We start from the raw sequence: 19,013 nt of genomic DNA on the forward strand, positions 1-19,013 counted from the left end.
CCAAAATGTCCGTTGTAAACATAAATCACAGTTTATAGGCCAGCTTCCCGCTTCACCTTTGATTAACTATATGCTGTCATTGTCCAAACACCTGTGCAATGAGGGATTATAAGGACATTTTGGGTGTGTTCACTTTTGGTTTCACCTCCAACTAAGTGGTTTAGATAATCTGACAAAACAGTTGGCTTGTTTACTAGCCTGTCTGATCGTTTTTTGATTTGGGAAAATGGCGACATTTTCCCAAATCAAAAAACGATCAGACAGCAGTTGCTTTGGTGAGTAAACTATTATGACAACCAATAGAAATAATGCCCAAAATCACAAAAGACCCAAATTGTAATAAATAATTTTCTTTTTATGGCCAGTGGCTGACTCTTCATTCTGCTCTATTTCTGCGTCATGGGTCCTATTTTTCATATTCCTTAAAAGGTCTAGTGCGAACATTGTTAGCCATTTTTGCATATGGAGCTTATTTTTCCTCACTTTTCCAGCCTACTGAACTTTTCTAGTTACCCTGATTAAAGTTATGATGATTAACATGCACAGCGGCTGCTACAGTGCTCTATTATGTGCTTTAAAAAAAAAACTTCTAAAGTCCCTGCTTTGAAGCACTTACTGTAGAAAAAGTACTAAAAAAACAACTACTGAACATGTTGTGCAATATTGTTCCAAGCTTATATCAAACTTGATTGAACAGGAATTAGTGGAACAAACCCCCCACCTCCTGTGCTTGCCTGCTGATTTACTGTGAGTCACTCCACACCTTATGAATATTCAGAACTGCAATTGGTCTGCTTTTTGTTTTCACCCTGTCTTTCTTTAGTTGTTCCTCTCTGAGCAATTGCCACTTTTCCACCCACACGAGGACACAGATATAACGAAACACTTAGCACACACACACGCATGCACGCACGCACGCACGCACGCACGCACGCACGCACGCACGCACGCACGCACGCACGCACGCACTCACGCACACATGCACGTACACACACAGTCTCACTCACACAATAGTGGTTGGAAAGGCAACCTGATACACGCTCTAGTCATGAATATTCATCCACACCTGCTTCCGGCAGAAAGTTTTAAGCAGGTTTCATTGCTGCTTAGACAGAAGTTTGGACCTGAGGTGTGTGTGTGTGTGTGTGTGTGTGTGTGTGTGTGTGTGTGTGTGTGTGTGTGTGTGCTGTTGTTTCAGTTCATATAATAGGCTATAACATAGGGGTGGGAGATATTGACAAAAATGAATATCTCAATATTTTTTTTCAATATCTTGATATCGATATTCAGACAATATTTTTGAAATCCTTCTAGAAGTTAAAAGAAGCCCTGCTCGGAGGCTATTTTAGTGGTTCTCTTGGGAAAATGTACAAGCAAGATGAAATCATAACAATAAACAAAGGGCTCTGTTCTTTAACATATTGCACACAACCATGTCCTTATTGGAAGCAGTCCTGGAGCTGGGACAGGGCCGGGTCAGACTAGGTTCTGATAGTCCTTCTACTTGGCTGTATAGTCCTTCTGACCGGGATTTATGCTGGGATCAGGAGTTGGATGTGATCTGACCGGCCCAGGTGAGGGAGAGGTGCAGTTCTGTATGCTTTTTTGATGTTAGAGTATACATGGTCTAGTGTGTTCTTCCATCTAGTAACACAATCTACATGGTGGGAGAAAGCTGGAGGGGAACAGACTTTAAGGATGCCTTGTAAAAGTCCCCTGTATCCCGTATCCAAGTGATCGCGCTGCAGTTTGTTCACTATGGTTAGCAGTGAACCAAACTTTTGCTAACGTTAGCATCGGGGGCTATGTAGACGGCAGTGTACTGTTTTCGTAGTAAATAAAATGGTCAGTATATTACCGACAGGGCTCCAGGTCAGATGAGCCGTGCTGGGCAACGATCCTGCAGTTGGTACTCCATTCATTGTGCACAAAAATGCAGTCCTCCGCCTCTGGTCGTGCCGGAGTTATTTTCTCATTCTGCCGGTAGATAGCTAGCTCGGCGTGCTAGCGCCGACAACAACCTGGAGGGCTCCGTCAGGCTATGTCCTCCAGGACGTTATGAGCCGCCTGCAAGGCTCTCGTAACGGCTGTGTTGTATCGTGGTCCTGTATTGATTAGTTCAGTGTGGCTGTAAATATACACCGACAGGAGAGCCGCTGCACAATCGCGCGCCACCATCTTTGTTGACATGAGTGAACGTCATAACGCGCAAGGTAAGAACTAGTAGCAGCTTACTCTCGTGTGGGACGATCGTGATTTTGTACAAAAAATACAGTCAAACAAACCCCTACAGTATTAAAATCGCTACATATAATTGTTTAGAAGGTTATAGTGTGCGTTATTTGTTTTCTCTTTAACTTCCTTCAGCTCTTTTCATGTTTGGGGGGTCGGATTGTACAAATTATGAAATTTTCGATATCCCAATTTTGCATATCGTCCAGACAACAATTTGGATATTATCGTCTAAACGATATATCGCCCACCTCTACTATAACAATTTTTATTTCCATATCATTTTTTTCTTAGAAACATTCTACCTGCACACTAAAGTAATATCCTTTGCCACATAAAAATGTATTAACTATAATTGGTTGATATTTTGACCTTGTGGTAAAATGATGCTTTTATTCTCCTGGTGGGAGATATATCATATTTTGATTGCCTATGAAATAGCAAGGGTTACTAAATGGTGACAGGCTGATTTGTTTTACCTGCTAATAACTTGGCCATTATGCAAATCAACCTTTTCTCACCAGCTTCGGGCTATGAGGAGCTTTGGTGATGTATGCGTCTGGTGTACAATACTGATCTATACCTCAAGGAAAGTCTGTGATGTCATCAAACAGATAGTAGTCGTGATGCAACTTCAGTGGAGGGTCTGGAAATCACTGTAGGCTAGAGAAAGGAAGGTTGAGGGGATTACAGTTTGGTGAGAAGGGTTTTGTGGATTGATGGTGTAGCCCCAGGCTGTGTGTGTGCGTGTGCATGGATGCTGGCATTTATACATCAAATATGTGTCTGTATCTAAGGCTGTTTGTTCCAAATCTTTCACAGCTTTAGTTTACTGCTTATTTGAAGGTGTTTGGTTCAGTTCTGTCTGTCTTCCATATTTTTTTTCTTTTCTTCTCTTCACTTTGCTATTCCTTCATTTTCTCTTTTTCTTCCTTCATTCCTCACTTAATTCGTATCACTAACTGCTGTCACTTCTCTCCCTATTCTCCTTTCTACTCCTTGTAATCCTTCTCTCCATCCATCAGAAAACTATTCATTTTCGAGGCTGTGTTAGGAGAGACAGAGAATGCAGGGGAACATAACATTCACTCATTTAAGAGAGGAGTTATTGCTATATAGCGACAATATCTTCCTCTCTACTTCCTTTTCCTTTTCTCCCCACACACATGTTCACACAGACGCACAAACCATCCACTTCCCAGAAAGCTGCCAGTGTTGGAGAGGGTGTGTTTGGGGAATGAGCAGAGCCGAGGAACACGACATGCTCATTAAAGAGAGAAGTTATTAGCCTGGTCCACTCACACAGAGAAAATAGCGGGAACATCTTCTCTCTACTGAGTGCCAGCACTGCTGGGAAAAGTGGAGACAAAAGAGGAGGGAGGGAACAAGTAAGGAGGGAGTGCTGGAGATGCATCAGAGGAAGAACAGGAAAGAATCAGAAGTTTATCTGGCTTGACTCTTTGGATGACAGTGCAGTTGTTTTTCTCTCCCTTCTCTTTTTTTCTGTGTGTATGTGCATACTGTAGGTGGGTGGATGATGGTGTGTGTGCATGTGCATGTGTGTATGCACTAAACCAGTTCCAGGATGGGAAGATTAAAGACACAGAGGACCCTTTGATGTCTTTCACAAAAGACCTTATCAGTTAAACACCAAACTTTTTTACAGTTATTTACACATCAGAGCAACAGGCTCTGACTTCAAACATGGATGCCCACTTGGACAAGTAGATGATTGAATATCCTCAATCATTTATCTGTATATGAAGAGTCATACTACAAAATTTGATCAAATGGGATACCTACTTTGAGAAAATGATTGCTTTCATTACAGTAAAAATATATGTAAATATAGATAATTGAAATGGCATCAAACTCTAGCTACATTGATGTTGCTATTACGTATCTCTCTAGAATATGTACTGTATTCAACACTGGATGAGGTATTTAAGCATTGGGGCCCATTCATTCTAAATAAAACTTAACTTAATAAAAACAATGTTAATGCTTTCTGGTCCCTTCCTGTTTGCTGGGACTCAATGACAAAGTAGTGTTTATTTGGCACTGTATAGCCATAACTTACTTACCTGAATGAATCCAAAAAATCTTGATAGGGCTTATGTTTTTAAATAAATATCTGTTTAAAAAAAATCTTGGCCCAAGGGGCTGAAACATACTTACTGAATCATTTTTAGTTTAGTTTATGGTTTTTAGTTTTCAAAAGCTAAGACAGGTCTAAATCAAAAATGTTAGTGTTGTTTAAACCTTGTCCTCTTCCCCAAAATCGCAGGCCGTTGGGGGTGGATCCCATCCCATGATGCACTTCATCTTAAACAGTAGTATGACCTCATTTGGACTTGGCAGCAGTGATCTCATTGACGAGCACACGTGTAGCAATACACCTTTTAAATTGAGACACGATTGCAACTATGTCTTTGGACGCAGACATGTTGATTAGATGTTACTTACCTATTTACGCAGCGCTAGATCATCAGCTGATGTTTGCTCTCTTGCCAACCATTAGTTTGAATAAACAAGAAGCAGCAGACTTCAAGTATGAAACTAATTACTGGGCTAAACATGCAATTTTTTTCCTAACACTTAATTTTTAATGCTCATTTTGAAGCCCCTGGCCCTACCAAGCTTAGTGGGGAAGAGGGACAATTAACATCAAGATGTGTCTATGTGTGTGAAATAGAGCTATGCCTATTGTATGTAAATGTGTAGTTGTGTTCATTTTATTTTCTCCCCGCTTGAAGCTGAGAGAGAAGAATGGAAAGCGTTTTTTGCCACACTCTGCCTTTGTTAGTGTGGCCTCTGTCTTTCACTGTGCTTCCCTCATCCCTCTCTTTTCCCTGTCAGCTTTTCCACCCCTTACCTTCTACTTCTCTTTGTAGATTTCTGCTATTTCATTTGTCCTGAGATATTTCTGCTATTTGGACATAGTTTACACTACTGGCGCCGCCATAAATCATCCCTGAGATATCTCAGCACTAGAGGAAACATGCTCTTCTCTATTCTCATGCTCTTTCTCATTCTCCTTCCTTTGGGAACCAACATGAGCTGGTTCAGAGAATTGTATGTTGCATTGCAGTTAGCTTTGCCACATTCAATCTGCATATCTGCTTCTCTTCAGTTAATATTTTCATTAAATTGTCTTTGAACCTCTTCTGGTTTCATTTTAATTACATTTATCCTCTTACCTTTGTTGCTTACTTTAACTTTTCATCAAGGTTGTCATTTGTTTTCATTTTCCTCGCTGCCTGTTTTGCTTCCCTAATCCAACTCGGCATGGTATAATGACATGCCTGTTACATGAACAAATGTTTTTGACAGAGCTTTCCAGTAGGCTCGTTATTTGGTTCACTGGTATTTAAGTACAGTAGGTTTTTGTTGTAGGTTAGTTGTATCATAAGTGTTGTTTATACATTAGTTACGGCAGCCCATGTTCCGCCCGCTACCATTCTTCTTCCATTTCCTTTCCTTTTCTTCTCTTCCACTGTTTCTCTGAACTCTGTAGTGGGGAAGGAGCTCTCTCTCTATCATTGTTTTTCTATTTTATTTTTTTCTCGCTCCCTTTGTGTGTTACTGCTCTTCTCTTCTTCCACTTGCATGTCGGGGAGCACATCAGAGCGAGGCCATCAGGGAGAAGAGGTTTTGAGAGGAGAGTGGGAGAAAGAAAAGAGATGCAGCATTGGGTCAGAGGCAAACTGTAAAGGGAGATAAGGGAGAATAATGGAAGAGGGATTTGTTTTTCTTTTTTATACACAATAAAGCATCAGTTTTAAATGCTATGAATTAGTGGTGGAACGTTACTCAGAAGTCACGGTTTGGTTCATACCTCTGTTCATCACCGTACATCACGGTTCGGTACAAGTTTGGTACAATGGAGAGAAAAGCAAAACAATAATGCAGAAGGCAATTTTTATTTATTGTGCATGTCTCAGGCTGTACCACCTGTCATACAGTCTCTCTCTTGACCTAGCTGCAACAGCCTGAAGTGTGTAAAGTAAGATGTAAACAGTAGTGGTGTAGCCTTGTAGGCCTCGGGATGTTTTTGTAGACCTTGTCCAAGATTCTGTCCCCTCTGGTCGGGCAGGAGACATGTTGGTAGAACTTGGGAAGTACAGACATGAGGTTTGAATGATTGAAATCCCCTGCAGTAATAAACGCCCCTTCTGGGTGTGCAGTTTGCTGTTTGCTAATGGCAGCATGTAGTTCTTTCATTGCTTGCTTATTATTGGCATCAGGGGGTACATAAACGGCCATGATAACAGTACATGTGAATTCTCTGGTAGGTAAAAAGGCCGGCATTTAACAGACAGATATTCCAGCGTTCGTACACCATGCATTGTTGACATAAATGCACAAATCACCGCCTCTGGTCTTACCGGAGTCTTCAGTTGTTCTGTCAGCTCTGAACATAGTCCGCCCATCCAGTTTGATTGCAACGTCCGGAACACGGCCGTTCAACCAGGTTTCAGTAAAAATCATGATATTACCGTCCATAATCCGTCTGTGAGAGGTAATCCAGAGATGTATTTCATCCACTTTATTCGCCAGTGACCGCACATTGGCTAGGAATAAACTTGGTAGTGGTAGCTTATGTGTGGTTAGCCTTAGCCTAGCTCGTAGGCCACCATGCTTTCCCCGCTTCTGTTTGCGGTCTTGACGCCGCCTCCAGGCCTTCCTTCCCGAGAGAGCTGATATGCTGGACCCCAGTGTGCTGGCTATCTTCGGTGGAAGTTGAAGATTTGGAAAAACGTTGCTCGTGCAGAGTGCATGGATGTCCAAAAGTTGTTGTCTACGGTACAATACATTCCCATGGTTGTATCAAGGGAAAAGCGCTGCCAATAATAAACTAACACTTACTAATTCGCAAAAACTGGGGAGACGCAGAGCCTCGCGCTGTACTCACGACGCCATCTTGTCCTGATGGACAACACGCGTATTTAACAGTAGTTCCACATTACATTAATTAATTGCACGCAAGTTTTATTTACTTTTATACCGTATATTCTCTGTGTAAATTCATGCACCAAACCGAGATGCCCGTACCGTTTCGGTTCAATACAAATACATGTACCATTCCACCCCTACTATGAATCTATATTTACAGATGTTTACAGTCCTTGTCTGTAAGGACAAAAATATGCAGAGACAAGTGGAGGGTTAGTGGGTTAAGGAATGGATCAAAAGAAATCTCTGTGGCAATATAGTGTATATATAGATGTGTATGTAAATGTACATGTGTATCTGCTTGCATATGGATATTTTTTACTGAGAGTGTTTATGTATTTCAGTGTTCACCCAAAGGTGTGTTTACTTGAGTCAGATCACCAAGAATGTGTTTGGTTGTGTACTGTTGTGTGTATGTGATAGGGACACAGCAGGACGGTGTTTGTGATCAGGGCATTGCCTGTGCCCTCTTTGGCTCTGTGTGACTACTTTGTTACACAGTGAAGATTTAAAGGACCATATCTAGATGATTGTGCATGGATGCATGTGTGCATGTGTGAGAGAGAGATAGCTTGGCTGTATGTCTATGAATTATTGTGTCAAAGATTAATTCTCTAGGTGTGTGTGCACAGACGGCCCTTATCTTCTGTTTTTTGCACGCTGCTTTGCTCAAGGACATGTTTCAGACATCAGTGGGCACTCTCTATCTCTCTCTCTACACACACACAAACACACACACACACACACACACACACACACACACACAGGGAACAAATATTTTTCTAAATCAACCATTTTGGCCTAAACAAGTCAGAAATCTTACAATAATTTTGCATTTTGAAGTTTCAAACAACAAAAAAGTTGCATACAGTATACACACTGTAGCCATGTGTGTCTCACAATATCATCTTGACCTTAAAAGTATTTTTAAATGTGTCCTTGGCATGTTGAAAGGATTACACACTGGCAGTCTCTCTTCATGAACTGTGTATTTGTGTTTAATAAATTCCCCCATCACCATGCATCCACATGAAGTGTAAGAGTGCCTGCATTTTCTTTCAGTTTGATTCATTGCTGATGCATCTCAGTGGAAACAACATAAATACTACCGGCCAGCAGCAATCTTGTAGGAACATTGATAGAGAATTTGGGTTTTTTGCTATCAGTGGAGCCTCCCTCTGGCAGTGTGTGTTAATTAAAGTAGCGCATGGCAACCTTGAAAGAGGCCTGATAACACTCAGCAATGTCGTGTTTATGATTTTTGTAAGCCTCTGAAACGCACATGACAGTGGGTGCACATGCATACTAATCTACATACATTAATCTCTGAGCCCTTGACAGACACAGACATCAAACCTACATGTGCTGCATCAAGCCAGTATATTGTAATTGGTCTGTCCTATTTGTATTCCTTCTACTGTTCATGTATACACTAATGGATTCTGTTAATTAATGGGTTTTGCACCATAACACCTCTTCATCCAATATCCGTAATAAAAGCTTCTCCGGTGCACTGCATTTCATCTAATCAACTAGTTTATTATTGTATTTTGTTTTATAACTCAACAGTGAAGAGGACACTGATGGAGTTTATTATTTCAATGGTTCCTGCAGGCCCACCACCCCATCTGTGTCTCTGTACCTCATTGTTCCAATCTGTCTTTTTACACTTTTCCTTAAAATTTCTCAATTTTAGATACATTTTTAAAGTATGATTATGTTACAACATACTCTTGTCATGACGCTATTTTGGTATACAACTCAGACTGTATTGTCTTTATTCAACCTTTCTGTCATTGTAGTGTAGCCTATGTGCAAAGTAATGCTTAATACTGTTGTGTGTTCAGGTTTTGACTAAAAATGCGATTTATGATGATCAACAACATGATTTATAATCCTACACTGTCAATTACCATTACGTACTGTATGGTGTCTTTGGCCCACATCAGCACACTGATAGTAGCCATGGCAATACTGGTGTGTACATGTTAGATCACTATTGGATTGTGTGACAGCAAATGCTACTGCAAAAAGATCAACAAATGATAATGGCTAAGACTCCATCAAATCAGGTTTCGTCTACACAATGTGCTGATTCCTAGAATCCATATATATTCCTCTGCAAATATAAACCTTGATTAATGACAGGTTTTTATTAAATGTGACATCAGACTGAATCAGATAGTCTAAATGTCTTTAAAAAAACAACAAGATATGTTGTACAGAGGGTTATAGATGAGCGACCTTCAGGAGGATCCATCCCAGTGCAGTAATATCTGAAATATCAGAGACAGACACACATACACACACACACACACACACACACACACACACACACACACACACACACACACACACACACACACACACACACACACACACACACACACACACACACACACACACACACACACACACACACACACACACACACACACACACACACACACACACGTATTGTTTTTGTCAAAAACAGGATGCTGGTAATTGGGTTATGTTGTCTTTCAAAGGGAATTTGAGCTGCAGTAATGATGGGATAAGCAAGCTGCCTGTGTTATGTGTCAAAATGTGATCCAGTTGTGTTTCGGTGCAAGGCATTAGAGGACGTCCCTGAATCTGATCATATCTGGGTTCTATGTGATTTCCTCTTGTCATCCAATACCTCAAATCTGAACCAGAATCAGCTGCTGAGATCACTCAGATCACAGTTGGTTTGCTAACATAAATAGGGGAGATGAATGGGGGCAGGAGCTTGGCTTGTGTGTGATGTGTGTCTCGCCATCTGTATCTTTGTGTGTAGTTGTGCATGTGCATGGATGTTGCATCTATATGTGCCTGATATGAATCTATGCACCCTGTGACAGCCAATATAAATCATTTTATGAACATCTTTATCAGTCTGATGGGAGTCTCGGCACCATGGCCCTGCTCAGGTCAGATTGTTAAATCAGTGTGACAGCTCTACCTTTACTTGTGACTCTAACCAGCAAAGATATAGATATACTTTATTACTCACTGCTCTAAAGCCACATACGTTTCTCATATCATAACATTATTGCGGGAATTATGATAAGGGAGCATGTTTACTATAACTATGAAATGTGGTGTGGTATATTGCAAGTATGCTGTAGGTGAGCGTGAGAAACTTAACTTTTTGATATCATTGATCAATAAGGAATTGGCTTTTTTCTTGGTCCAAGTGAATCATCTGCAGAACAACAGCTCTGGAGCCATATTCAGAATCATTCTCAAAGATACCCCAGCACAGTGGATTCTTGCCAATACAGGGGCTAGATCCTTTTGTTTCTGGTTCAAGGGCAGTGTCCTAATGCACTGCACCTGACACCACTCTTTGCAAGTCCTATCTTCACCAAGATTGTGTGAGTATCTGGGTTGTAGAATTTCTTAAAACATGAACATCCAGATTATTTTATTTATTTTTGGTAGACAATCAAATAGCGTACTATCATTTGTGAACTTCTTCTAGTGTATCTTCTTCTGCATCTAAATTGTGCTTTAAAACAGACTGATCTCATGAAGTGGCGTATGTATGACACGCCAATTCGTCCATTTTGGCGTGTTATCAAGACGCATAATCGCTTTTTAGCGTGTTTATCAACACAATTCCCCCGACATTGACCTACATTATGAGTGAATTTTTGCCGTAGCGAGTAGTATAAAGGGACGTTGGTAGGGGTGGTGGATGGGTAAAACACAGGACTTTCACCCAGGAGACCCGGGATTGCTCCCCGCGTGTGGCAATTTTTAGCCGTTTTCTTTTTTTCCTAAAATGTTAATTGTTTTCCTAAGCGTGTTTTTGTCGTTTTTCCGTGTTTTTGTCACTTTTTTGTGTTACTAAAGCCTTCTTAAACCCAACCTTTTTTTTTTTTTTTTTTACACACGTGTGACATTCTCGTGATAGTACGTCACGTTCTCGCGATAACACGCAACGTGGCGACGCCACGTGGTGAGTATGTTTACATCTGCTGTATACAGCGTAGACATACACGTGGATAGCTCAAAATGTGTACAGATAACACGCCATTTGGCTTTAGGAAAGTGACGTGTATGTTTACGCAAAGTCAAGATGCCATGTTGTTTAAAAAATACACGTTATGAATACAACAATACATAACAAAGTGGCTGTGTGAGAATAAACTGAAGCATGAGAGATCCAGCAGTCAATGTTATGTGTGCCACATAAGATCATTAGGTGACATTTCAAGCCCAAATATTTCTCTCAGACATGACGTGATGTGATGAGTAATACATCCATAAAAAGAAATTCACTATAACAACATGCTCTCCAGTTACATATGAGACTGATATGACCCGGTAAATAAAATGAAGCAGAACTAGTTCTCTCTTCCATCGCTCCAACAAAGTACAGATGTCACAGACAGTAATGGTTCCTCTCATTCTCTTGGCCTAACCAGGAGTGACATTTTTATAATTACAATTCTCCTTCACCACTGTGGACCCAAACCACTGTCATTACTAATTCATTCCAGGGGTTGGAGGAGGAAGGGAGGCAGGGACAGATGCAAAGAATAAGAGCAGAGAAGGGGGGAAAAAAGGGGAGGAAGAAAAGGTTGGAAGGGCAAAGATTTGGGGGGAAACTGAAAGAAGAGGAGGGCAGAATAAATGAGAAAAGAATGGAGATAATAGAGGAAGAGACTGAAGGACAAGTCAGTGTTGATGCTAAAGGACAAATCTGTTTGTGTGAGAAAGGAAGTTGGGGATGAACTCTTGTCTCCTCCTCTCTCCTACTAAATTCCCTCAGGGTTTCTCCTGGTTGGTAGGGGACAGCAGGTGAACTTTTCCTTTCCTCTCTTCCTCTCTTTTTTCCCTCCGTAGTCCTCGCCAAGCTGCACCAGTTCATGTTGCCATGGTAACATGGGGCGAGCAGAGCCATGCAACAGAGGGATTTAGGAAGAAAGAGAGAGAGAAAAAGAGAGAAAGAAAGGTCTAGAGGGATCCACTCTTCCTTTTCCGTAATCTACAGGGAAGAGGGTGTCCCCCTCAGGTCCACCTCAGTGGAAAAATAGATTCAGGAGATATGTTTGCACTCAGAGTGCACATGCTTTGGATGCGCATGCTGTCATCTATCTGCTTGGCTTGGTTTTTGTGTTGTTTTAGGAGGAGTATACAGAGAAAAAGACATGTATGAGGAAAAACTGTTGATTTGGATTGGAACAAAAATCTGTTTACAGGTTTCTGATGAGTGGTTCTATCCTCAAACTCTATTAGCACAGTAAACATATTCATGTTCATATTAATTTTTTGGTAATATGCGCTGTGTATCACCCACAATGAAGTGAAACTACTTTACAGTTGTGACACCAGATCGTGTCGATTGAATGTGCCAAAAGTAACAAATTTCTGATTTAGTGATATAATGTGTTGCAGCTTGCACAGGTTTTTACCTATCATGGTGCATGTGTGTGTGTATATGGGGAAATAAATATATATATATATATATATATATATATATTTATATGTAGACCTCTTTATTTCCCCATGCCTATAGAAGCTTACTCTAAAAGCCTCAAATGCTTTTATAGTTAGTCTCTTGGTGTCGGTCTGTGTTTGTTTGTATAAAAGCTGCCGGAGGATAAGCTTATTAACCCCACTAAGTAAAAAAACATGGGGCTGTTAATCGGATGGTATTTTAGGCACAAACAGGCAGGCATACACACAGCACATAAATGGAACAATCCAAACAACCGACCAACTTATTACCAACTCTCCCTGCTTAGCAAAAAGCAAAGATAACTGGAAAGCAGGCACAGTGAAAGCACGGCTGTGCTCATTTGGCGGCAGACCTTGACTTTTTAGACCAACACGAGTATGATAAGAGCACTTTATTGAAACATTTTTAATAGCTGCCTGGCATTGTTTATAAAAGGATCCTGACCTCATGGTCCCTTGCCATTCACTGCAACATTCTGAAGATCTCTCTTAAGCTGGAAGTAAAAGTCAGATATTAGAAGCATTTGTCACCCACCTGATAGAAGATGCACCTCATTTTTAAATTGGGTGATGTTTTTGTGTTGAAAATGTTAAAAGTTAAGTTTTAAATGTTAAATACAGTACAGGCCAAAAGTTTGGACACACCTTCTCATTCAATGTGTTTCTTTATTTTCATGACTATTTACACTGTAGATTCTCACTGAAGGCATCAAAACTATGAATGAACACATATGGAATTATGTACTTAACAAAAAAGTGTGAAATAATATATATTTTTAGATTCCTCAAAGTAGCCACCCTTTGCTTTTTTTGATAACTCTGCAAACCCTTGGTGTTCTCTCAATGAGCTTTATGAGGTAGTCACCTGAAATGGTTTTCACTTCACAGGTGTGCTTTGTCAGGGTTAATTAGTGGAATTGTTTCCCTTATTAATAAAAAAAACAAAGGGTGGCTACTTGGAAGAATCTAAAATATAAGACATGTTTTCAGTTATTTCACACTTTTTTGTTAAGTACATAATTCCATATGTGTATATTCATAGTTTTGATGCCTTCAGTGAGAATCTACAATGTAAATAGTCATGAAAATAAAAAGGAAACGCATTGAATGAGAAGGTGTGTCCAAACCTTTGGCCTGTACTGTATACCAAGATGTTAAATGCTTTAAAATAAAAAATGCCACACATTAGGAGTGTTAAGACCACTATCCTTTGTTGTACCATGATGTTTCCCTTTTCCTATACTCTCTAATGGTTATCTATTTCTGCTGATGGAAGATATTCCATTTTCCATCCTTTGTGCAGTGTCTCTTACTGTTAGAAAGGTTAACTATTCTGGATATTTTGAAATATACCATAAATATTTGAGGTCTAACAAGTTTAAACAAAGTTGAGAGTTAAAAAGTTCTTGTTAGTCCATGGACTTCGGAGCTCATTAGTTTGTGTCCTGTCTAAAAGCAAATCTTCAGCTGTATCCATTTTGACAGCACATGTGTCACACTGTGTTTCACCAACAAACAAGCAAGCCACTTTCTTGTTAGGCAAATATTTACCTTCCATCCTGAGTTTATGCCTCTCTGTGATCTGGCTAATGGTCAATAACATACTGATTGTAGCACCAAAGTGTGTGCCCATAGCCATGTAGAAGAAGGCAAACTAATTGCATGTGTGTGTATGTATGCGTATGAGTGTACACACACACACACACACACACACACACACATACACACACAACATTTTAATCTTTTTTTTTTTTACACATACAATAAGAATTAACCCTGTGAAGTGAGGGGGATAATTCCATGGTAATTAGTGTTCTGTGTAATCAGTTTTTATTTTCCTGTGCTGTTGTTAGGCGCAACAGACAAAACAAAAGGAGGCTTGCATGCATCTCTCCCTCTCTCGCCCCCTAATTACAAACATATCCAATTAATTACACACAAGTCCCTCTTTCATCTGTGTGCACGATGTGAGAGGGAGAGATGAGAATGCAAAGCAGTCAGGCAGGAGCAGTGACACACACTAATACACAAAGAAGAAATTAATAATTAGTCACACACTGGCATCATATGTATGCACATCCGGCCTTAGAGTGGTTGCTTAAGACAAACATGTTGGGCATTTATGACTTGACTGATGTTGATTTGACTCTCAACTAAAAGATGTACAAGGGTGTTTTGCACGTACAGCATGTTGTGTATGTCCCTCTCTGCATACGCTACTATTATTTTGTGCGTGTGGGCGTACGTGTGTAAATAAAGTAATGAGAGAGCCCCATAGCTTGTGTCCTATCAGTAAGGGGATTAATACACATCTGCTGCACCCCTCTGCACATCTTCTCCTTTATTTTCTACACATGCAGAGTCTATCTTTTAGTGTCAGACAAGTTGGACATCAAGTTGGATAGATACAGTTTTATAGAGTAACATCAAGCATTTCTCAGTCTATAACTTTGTCACTTAATGCTGTATTCCCAGTAGGAGCTATGCCTTGCAAGCAAGGTAGACACTTACCACGTGTGCATTTATATGTTTGCGTGACAGCTCAGACTCTGACTGATCTCTACACTTACCAGGACCTCCAGTTCTTGCTGTAGCTTTCTCCAGATTCTCCCATTTCCAATTCACTCTGTACAATAATAATACATTTTATTTAATGGCGCTTGACACGACACTTACATAACACTTAAGGTCACCTTACATCAAGTACAGTAATAAAAACATTCAAAAACCATGAAGCATTAATAAAACATCAGCAGACTCAACATTAGATAGGACTAGGGCTGTCTAAGAATATTCTAAATTCGGATATATATTTGAATAGTAAAAAAACAAAACAGATATTCAAATATGAAAATGTATGTTTGAATATTATAAGAGAGTAAAAAAAACGGGACTCCCGCAGCTATCTGCCTCGCGCGTTTGTTGATGCCTACATGTTTAGCTTCCTGTCTGATTGAGCCGATCGGAAGAGTTCACAGCGAGCAGGCATTTTGATGATGTTCTATAATGCGGCTGCCGGTACCGGAAGTAAATAAACAATGAGGGCAAAGAAGATGACACCACAGAGATGCTAACGTAAATCTTTAACTGCAGAGACAACGAGAAAATATTGACGGACAAATTCATTGAACAGCAAGAGACTCGGTTGTTTAAGACCAAACTACAAACGGCTCTGTGAAGGCAGTGTAATCTGCTGAGTCATATCTGCCTCCTGCACCCTCCAGGGAGAGAGAGGGAGAGAGGACTTACGTTACACAAGTAGTAAGCGTAAAATAGATATTCAAACCTCTGTGGTTTTTTTAGAACGAATATTCAAACGTCATTTTTGACCAGTTTTGATAGCCCTAGATAGGACCAGGCCCACAAAGTGGAGTCAAACAGCTTCAGGGAAGTTTGAAATTCCCAGTATTCTATGAATCTTTATTCTCCTTAGATCTTTAAGATTATATAATTATATGTTTTTCCTCCTGCTCTATTTATTTTAACACCTACTGCCCTCTACCCTCCATGGTGTGCATAAAGATTCCAGTACCCAGGTACATGCATCCTTAGTGACTGCCTTATTGTCCAATTCACTTCTCCCACATTGCACTTTCACTGTGTCTCCTTGACACCCTCCCTTTCTCTTACTTTCCATTTGAGGCAAATGCCCTATTTCTTTAGTCGAGAAAGTAAACTCTATGGGCCTTGTGTTTTTCAATTACACAGTGCAGAGAGTGAGGGGAGCTGGGGAGGGGGTACGCAGAGAGACATGGAGAGAATGCTAGCTGTCTTCTAGTCTGAGTGTCCCCTAAGGGAGGCCGCCCAGGTAAAGCAGAGGCGTTTGTTCTTATTTAGCGCCTGTGGCTGGCTGTGATTTAGCTTTCCCTGGGACTATAGGGCCTGAACACAGAGGAAACAGCCTTGTTGATGAAAGAAAAAGAGAATAGAGGTGAGCGGAATAGAGGTGAGGGTCTGGCAGAGGGTTGCAGACAAAAGTGTAGTGTGAAATAACAAGTAGTGGAAGTAGGGGGGAGAGATAAAGAGGGGCATTAGTAGAAAAGGTTATTGGGAGGGTAAGAGGAAATATGAAGAGTGCATATGGAAAAAGAGCAAAGAATTGCAGAGCAAAGGGGGTAGGTGTCTTAGCTGTTTTAAAGGTTCAGGATATGACTACAGAGAGGCTTGGTTGAGTGGAATGGGCACTTGCCACTTGTGTTTGAAGTCATTCAGTGTATGCGTGAGAAAGATTGAGACAGCTAGACAAAGCCTAAGTAATTGTCAAGCTTTAGTGACAGTAATGATTGTGTTCTATGCCCCTTGACACCCTTAGATCATAGCATTGAGCCTATGCCTACTCCATAGGCATTTCTGCCCCAAGGCCAAGTGTCTTTGGCTGTGAAATAGTTCTCAGTCTCAGCCTCTCAATACCAAAACCACCGTGAAGTGGACTTCAGCCTGTATCAATGACTCCTCTTCATGGACTCCATTATAACCAATTCAATAGCAATGGCTGCATGCATTCACATCAGTAGCATTCTTTGGCTGGTCTAGTTCCTTTTTATGAAACTCTTTATCACTGACACACACACAGAACATCAGTTCAAGGTTATTTGTGGTTTTTTTTCTCCAAGGTTGATTAGCCATGCATTCTTTCATAGTGTGTGTGCTAGTGAGTGTGAAGTCCCAAAGGGCCATTGTGCCCTTTTTTGAGTTTTGACCACCCTTCTGACCCCCTGTGATGAGTGACAGACCTTTTGTCTAATAGAGAGGACTCACTCAGACCCCCTGCTGTGACTGCAGTTTTGTTGTGCTGTGGGGTTTTGCGGATTCTAAAAAAAATGTTTCAGTCTAGATTTCTTTGAGGTGTCATTGGATGTTTGCTTCCATGGACACATGGACAAGTACATGCACATCCATGTGCTCACACAAATCTTTGATCTTTACACACACCACTAGAGCCCTCAGCCTCTTTGCTTTTCTCACTGTCCATCCCTGTCAAGCCCTATGGCAGCCCAATGGCTTTTTGTCCATTCTCTCACCCCAGTTGCAGTAGCTTTGTCCTCCTTTTAAAGCATCTAATAGACAACTGCCTTACTATCCCCAGGTGGCTTTGGAAGTGTATGTCAGAGCCAATTTACTAATATTGAATACAGTGGCACACACATGTCCTGTTGATTGCAATGCCATGATTCATCTCATCTTTTCTGTCAACAGCTTTTATTTTACAGTTGGTTGAATGAATCCACTACACAATGTTTGGCCGTTAACTGTAATTTAAAGAGAAGCAGACAAAAGTAGTTTGGAAGCATTTGCGTATTTGTTAAATCCCAGGATAATACAGTCCCAGACAGTTGCCCTTTCACTGGCTTAGCCTGATGTCCGTTGTCTTTTGTGAAAGTGATGTTGCAAATAAAATATTGCCATCCAATTTCTTTCCCCTGCTTAGTTAACCCTTACCATTCACTTGGCTGTTTTTTTGTGGAGTTTTGAAAAGGAAATTGTCAGGTTTTTGCCCGTTAGTAATAATATTCATATCAGCAGGTAATTACAGTTCCTTCAATAGAGAGCTAATCCACATGTGCCCTCTCTGTGTTATCGGGGTGCATACCAGGGGAGCTTTGGAGGTAGGCCCATAGAAAGGCCTAAATTACTCTTTTATTCTGGGAGAAGACACACATAGAGGTATGTGCGTACACACTCATATACGACACCCACATACTTCTGTCTCTGTCTGTTTCTCTCTCATACACACACCTCTCCTCATTCGTCTCTAATCAGCACCATATCTCACTCCATTTCCCCGTACAATGGCTGTGCTGTATTAGAACCGTCCCTGAACCCCTGCAGCTGTACTCTGTCCCCAGGCCCAGACTATGACACAGTTGGCTGGGGCAGAAGAAAGACCCTCTAGCTCTGCCTCATTAAAATGGTAAAGAGCTGGAGGAGGATATGGAAGCTAATCCTTCTACCAGTCCCCTCTTAGACCTCCTGGCTTGAGACCAGGCTTGCTAAAATACATAGCCCCTGGGAGATGAAAATGATTGCGGTTAAATGGGACAGTCAGGGGCTAGGAATGAAGGATGAAGGGTCAAAGTTGACTTGGAAGCTTTATTGATTTTGAGGGTATTGGTGTGTGGCTGTTTAACATCAGTAGAGCAAGTTTTTTTTAATAAGTACAGATAGTTCAGTAGTATTGGATGCTTAAAGGTTTCTACAGTAGTAACTAGAGTTGTGACGAGATCTCGTCCTATTAGATCTTGCGATATTAAAATGTGACGATATTTCTCTTTGAGGTGAAAAGTTATGTTGCGATATCAGTACACAAGTCAGCAATGACAAGACATTGGCTTTGACCTCAAAATTAGCATAGA

At 40.7% G+C, this 19,013-nt stretch overlaps 1 protein-coding gene across 1 annotated transcript in view; it reads left to right on the forward strand.

Moving 5' to 3' along the window:
- The window catches only part of plxna4 (plexin A4), a 256,842-nt gene that overhangs the window by 102,048 nt on the left and 135,781 nt on the right, over positions 1-19,013 (forward strand). The gene's annotated exons all lie outside the window — the stretch shown is intronic.

This window comes from Perca flavescens, chromosome 23, assembly GCF_004354835.1.
Source record: "Perca flavescens isolate YP-PL-M2 chromosome 23, PFLA_1.0, whole genome shotgun sequence".
Classification (NCBI taxonomy): domain Eukaryota; kingdom Metazoa; phylum Chordata; class Actinopteri; order Perciformes; family Percidae; genus Perca; species Perca flavescens.